General features: G+C 41.2%; 1 pseudogene; it reads left to right on the forward strand.

Annotated features, from left to right (window-relative positions):
- Positions 1-567: 567 nt before the first annotated feature.
- Positions 568-1,119, forward strand: LOC102401495 (annotated as a pseudogene).
- The last annotated feature ends 5,623 nt before the right edge of the window (positions 1,120-6,742 follow it).

The raw sequence follows: 6,742 nt of genomic DNA on the forward strand, positions 1-6,742 counted from the left end.
AGCAGTACGTGAACCAAGAACTTCCAGATGTACTAGCTGGAGAGGTAGAGGAACCAGAGATCAAATTGCCAACATTTGCTGGATCATAGAGAAAGCAAGGGAATTCCAGAAAAACATCTACTTTTGCTTCATTGACTATGTTAGAGCCTTTGACTGTGTGGATCACAACAAATTGTGGAAAGTTCTTAAAGAGATAGGAATATCAGACCACCTTATCTACCTCATGAGAAACCTGTATGTGGGTCAAAAAGCAACAGAACCTTACATGGAACAACTGGCTGGTTTGAAATTGGGAAAGGAGTACAACAAGGTTGTATATTGTCACCTGTTTTACTTCTATGCAGAGCACATTCTGGGAAATGTCAGGCTGGATGAATCACAAGCTAGAATCAAGATTTCCAAGAGAAATATCAATAACTTCAGACATGCAGATGACACCACTTTAATGGCAGAAAGTGAGAAGGAACTAAAGAGTTTCTTGATGGTGTGACAGAGGAGTGTGAAAAAGCTAGCTTAGTTTTGTTTTTTTTTTTTTTTCAGGTGAGTGGCCTGAGATGACCTCTAAAAATGGTGCACTATTCACTCAACCCAGAAAACCCCACAAAATCACACAAATCAAGAGGTTCAAATCTTCGTGTTCACTTTAAGAACACTCGTGAAATTGCCCCGGCCATAAAGAGTATGCATATCTGAAAAGCCACCAAGTGTCTGAAGGATGTCACTTTAAAGAAGCGATGTGTGCCATTCTGTCGTTACAACGGTGGAGTTGGTAGGTGTGCACAGGCCAAACAGCAGGGCTGGACGCAGGGTCGGTGGCCCAAAAAGAGTGCTGAATTTTTACTACACATGCTCAAAAATGCAGAGAATAATGCTGAACTTAAGGGCTTAGATGTAGATTCTCTGGTCATTGAGCACATCCAAGTGAACACAGCCCCCAAGATGCAACACAGGACTTACAGAGCTCACGGTCAGATCAACCCCTACATGAACTCTCCCTGCCACATTTAGATGATTCTTACTGAAAAAGAACAGATTGTTCCTAAACCAGAAGACGTTGCACAGAAGAAAAAGATATCCCAGAAGAAACTGAAGAAACAAAAACTTATGGCCCAGGAATAAATCCCACAAAAAATAAATGCAAACAAAAGTTAAAAAAAAAAAAAAAAAGCTAGCTTAAAACTCAACATTCAAAAAACGAAGATCATGGCATCTCACTTCATGGCAAATAGAAGGGAAAACAATGGAAACAGTGACAGACTTTATTTTCTTGGGCTCCAAAGTCACTGCAGATGGTGACTGCAGCCATGAAATTAAAAGATGCTTGCTGCTTGGAAGAAAAGCTATGACAAAACTATACCACATATTAAAAAGCAAAGATGTCACTTTGCCAACAAATATATGTCTAGTCAAAGCTATGGTTTTTCCAGATGTAATGTATGGATGGGACAGTTGGACCATAATGAAGGTTGAGCATCAAGGAATTGATGCTTTTAAATTGTGGTGCTGGAGAAGACTGTTGAGAGTACAAAAGACTGCAAGGAGATCAAGCCAGTCAATCCTAAAGAAAATCAACCCTGAATATTTATTGGAAAGATTGATGCTGATTGGAGCTCCAATAACTTTGGCCACCTGATGTGAAAAGCCAACTCATTGGAAAAGACCCTGATGCTGGGAGAGATTGAGGGCAGGAGGAGATGGAGGCAACAGAGGATGAGATGGTTGAATAGCATCACCAACTCAATGGACATGATTTTGAGCAAACTCTGGGAAATAGTGAAGGACAGGGAAGCTTGATGTGCTGCAGTCCATGGGGTCACAAAGAGTTGGACACAACTCAGTGACTGAACAACAATAACAAAAGCAAGAAGGTATAGAGACAAGCAATGAGGATTAAGGACAGGACTTTCAAATATGCCAACTTTAAAAATACACATGAAAGACTATGTATAGGGGGATAAGTTAGGAATTTAGGGTTAACAGATACACACTACTATATATAACATATATAAATAATAGGACCTACTGTATAACACAGGGGAACTATGTTCAATATCTTATAATAACTATAATGGAAGAGAATCTGAAAAGAATCATGTGTGTGTGCGTGCTAAGTCTCTTCAGTCGTGTCCGACTCTGCGACCCCATGGACTGTAGCCTGCCAGGCTCCTCTCCATGGGGATTTTCCAGGCAATAAAACTGGAATGGGCTGCCATGCCTTTCTCCAGGGGATCTTCTCTACCCAGGGTTCGATCCCACATCTCTTATGTCTCCTGCATTGGTTGGTGGGTTCTTTACCACTGGCACTACCTGGGAAGCCTGAAAAAGTACATATATATAAAAACAGAATCACCTTACCGTTTATCTGAAACTAACACACATTGTAAATCAACTATACTTCAATTTGGACTCTGTGAGAGAGGGAGAGGGTGGGAAGATTTGGGAGAATGGCATTGAAACATGTAAAATATCATGTATGAAACGAGTTGCCAGTCCAGGTTCGATGCACGATACTGGATGCTTGGGGCTGGTGCACTGGGACGACCCAGAGGGATGGAATGGGGAGGGAGGAGGGAGGAGGGTTCAGGATGGGGAACACATGTATACCTGTGGCGGATTCATTTTGATATTTGGCAAAACTAATACAATTATGTAAAGTTTAAAAATAAAATAAAATTAAAAAAAGAGTAAATTAAAAAAAAAAAAAAGACTATAGATAATGCAGCAATGAAGACTGAGAAGCAGCAGACAGTCAAAGAGGTAGGAGGTGAGCCATGTTAGCAGACAATCATGAGAACCAAGGTAGGTTTTCAAAAGGCAGTAGTACTTAGCACAAATGGTGTAGAGAAGACATCCAATCAAAGAAAGATTGCAAATGCCCCTGTGGCTTCTGCCCTGACAACTGCCCGTACATTTAGCATAGTAGCAGAAGCCTGGTAGCTGTGGTCTGAGGAGTAACTGAGAGGAGAGGAAATGGAGGCAATGAATTAGACCACTCTTTCAAGGTTAGCTGAGGCTCAACACATGAAGATACTAGCTGAAAGAAAATAGATGTTCAAGAGAGAGTTTTTAGAAGATGAGATTTGTGTGTGTGTGTGTGTGTGATCTCAGGGGAAGAAGCCAGCAGAGATCGAAGAGACAACAAAGAAGCAGGCATGATGATTGCATCCAGAACACAGAAAGAAGAATTAGCCTTTTTCAGGAAAAGGAATACTCCTCTCAGAGCAAAAGGAAAGAGAGAGGGACTAGGAGATGCAAAAAAGCTTGTAATTCTGGAAGGGGAGCTCATAACTTATGGCCTCTATGCAAAAAAGGGGCAAATGTTTAGAATTGTGGCCAAGGGAAATGGGAGGGAGCTGAATAGAAATAAAAGGATCAACAGTGGTCAGAAAACAACTAAAGTTAGAAATCACACATTTGTAGTGGTATCCATTTGACGGGCATCCAATTCTTCTCTAGAAGTTCTGGCAGAAGAACAGAGGAGGCAGATTTTTCAGTTGAATCAGGGTTTGGGGATTTGTAAGATAAGTGTGATAGATAGGTAAGAGAGCTTGGGGGGTAAAGTTATACTGGTCAGAATGATCAACCACAGAAGCCAGAATGTATAGGAAAAGAAGCAAGGATGGAGGATTGCTAATAAATTAGGAGAATGATGGGGTTAAGGGTCTGAAGTTATAACGAGATAAAAGAGGTATGCAAGTAGGGAAGTATGAGAGCTAGAAGATTGTAGTGGGACTCTTGGGATGACAGAATTCAGAAGTAATGAGATTCTAGGTGATACCAAGGTCAGAATATGACCATGAAGTTGGTTTTCTGAAGTTTAGTGGAAATGAAAGTCATTAGAATTGAGGATGTCAAGGATCTGTGAGGCCAGGACAATAGTCCTTAATCCAGCTTGTAATGGAACTCTTAATGTTCATTGCAATCCTGACACACTAGAATCACCCGGGAGCTTTAAAGAAATCTATGCTAACATCCACAGACATTCAGATGCAATTGGTTTGAGTTGGTCCTAAGCATAAGTATTTTTTAAGTTTTCCAAGTGATTTCAGGTAGAGAACCACTGGGCTATAGAAATGGGTGGAATCATCTGCATGCATTTTGAAATCAGCCAGTGGACAACAGCAGTTGGAATAGGAAAGGAATATATAAACCAGAGGGAACCAAAATCTTCTAAGAATGTGGGAGAGTAGATGACAGCGATGGTGGAAGGAGGAGGATAGAGGGTGATATAATACCAGATGGAAAGAGTATTGAAGGAGGAAGTGGTTTTATACAATAGTGGGGAGCAGTGGTCTGGGAGCAGCTGCAGGGACTTAGGGGATGCTGACCCTACTTTGAGGCAGTGCACTGGTGGGAGGTGGGAGGTGGAGCTGAGTTGTAGAGAAAGTATTGTGCCCACAAAGAACCTGGTTTTAGGAGTTAGTGCAGGAGGTACAGGGTGCACGCTGAGAAGAGGCTGAGCATGTAGAGGAACTTGCTTACCTTAGAGAGGTATTTGTAGAGCACACATTGGAATCACGGCTGCCACACTGCTCAGCTCCAGAGATGCCATTCATATAGGGAATGATGGGCCGGGTAAGGAAGAAAGTTCAGAGCAGTATGGGAGTGGGAGAATAAAAGAATGTTTGCAACCAGATGAGACTTCTGTGATTCTTCTAGCTCATCTTGCTTTAAGTCTTGCTTTGTTTGTTTGTTTTTGGCTTCATGAAGAACTGATTAACAAACAGGTTTTGGATCTCACTCATTTCAAGTGGGTTTCTTCTAATGGCCTTCCTTTTACATTTCTGAATGCATGTTTTTTTCTTGAATTTTTCTCAGCCTTATTTGCCACTTATTCCTTACAATTTCTTGGTGTGCCCCAGCTTGAAAGAACACTATTGTGACCTGATTTCACCACATCACCTTGCATTCAAAGGTCAGACAGTCAACCGAGTCCCCCTACATTAAGGGCTGGTGTGCAGTTTCAGAGGAGCTGTTGAAGCTTTTACCACAAGGCTCCAATTGGGCATTCCCTTCTGAAGACCTGATTCTTTCAGAAATAAGAGATGTGATAGATGTCTTCAAGAGAAGTGCAAAGGTACAAAAGGAGTTCCATGGCTAAAAGAAGTCACAGCTAGAAGAAGTTTAACCTTTGGGCCTCAAACACTGATGATTAGCTGACTAGAACATTCATTAGCTGAATAGATCAGAGACAGAATACAGACTCTGGTAAAGGTTAGAAAATAGATTGCAGGAGAATGGGCATTTCCTATGTTAATTGGGCCTAGGGAAAGCTTCTGCTCTGCGTTGGCTAATCTGAAGTCTATTTTCAAGGAAAAAAGCTCACGTAATAGTGCTCTTCTCCCACCCCATGTTTCATGTCCCCATTATAGCTATTTAGTGCAGAGTGAAAGCACCCGGCCCTGACTCTGGGAAGAAACAGCCAAATCATATTTGGCTTGGGGCTTGGCATTCACACATGCACCCTTACCTAACTTCAACTCCCTATGGAACTTCCTAAACCAACCATACCTCACCTAGACAAGACACCAAGGCTAGGTAGTCTTTCTCAAACCCAGGGAGAGAAAAAATGGGTGTGAATGGATGTTCCCAGCCTGTGACAAAAAGACTTGTAGGATGACCCTTCCAGTGATCCATATCCTTATATAACCTCCTCCCCTTGAGTGTAAGTAGGAGTATTAAATACGATGGGCTATACTACCACATTTCAAAATGGATGTTCCAGATGTAATTAAAGTCCGTAATCAGTTGATTTTGAGTTAATCAAAAAAGAGATTATTCTGAATGGCAACTGAATCAGGTGAGCCCTGAAAAGAGACAAGAATTGTTTTCAACAAACAATGCTGCTGCATTTGGATATCCATAGGCAGGAAAAAAAAAAATTAAACTTCGTGTAAACTTTGTACCTCATATAAAAATTAACTCAAAGTAGATCATAGATTTAAATATAAAATGTAAAACTATAACAAAAATCTTTGGAACCTAGGAATTGATAATGTGTTCTTAGGTTTGATACAAAAAGCGTGATCCATAAAAGAAAAAATGAATATATTTGATGTCATCAAGATTAAAACCTTTTTCTCTGTGAAAGATTTGTTACAAGAAAGAAAAGAAAGCTACAGACCGGGAAAAAATATTTGCAACCATGTATACGATAAACGACAAGTATCATGAATGAACTCTCAAAACTCAGTGGTAAAAAGCTATCTAATCCAATTAGAAAATAAGCAAAAAGTATGAAGATATATGCGGAGAAGGCAATGGCACCCCACTCCAGTACTCTTGCCTGGAAAATCCCATGGACGGAGGAGCTTGGTAGGCTGCAGTTCATGGGGTCGCTAAGAGTTGGACACGACTGAGCAACTGCACTTTGACTTTTCACTTTCATGCACTGGAGAAGGAAATGGCAACCCACTCCAGTATTCTTGCCTAGAGAATCCCAGGGATGGGGGAGCCTGGTGGGCTGCTGTCTATGGGGTTGCACAGCGTTAGACATGACTGAAGCAACTTAGCAGCAGTAGCAGCATGAAGATACACTGAAGAGAATATGGAGATAGTAAATAAGTAAATGAAAAAATGTTTAACATCATTAGTCATAACGGGATTAAAGTCATCTATCCAAAAGGCTGGAGAAGGCAATGGCAACCCACTCCAGTACTCTTGCCTGGAAAATCCCATGGATGGAGGAGCCTGGTAGGCTGCAGTCCATGGGGTCGCTAAGAGTTGGACACGACTGAGTGAC

This window comes from Bubalus bubalis, chromosome X, assembly GCF_019923935.1.
Source record: "Bubalus bubalis isolate 160015118507 breed Murrah chromosome X, NDDB_SH_1, whole genome shotgun sequence".
Taxonomy (NCBI): Eukaryota; Metazoa; Chordata; class Mammalia; order Artiodactyla; family Bovidae; genus Bubalus; species Bubalus bubalis.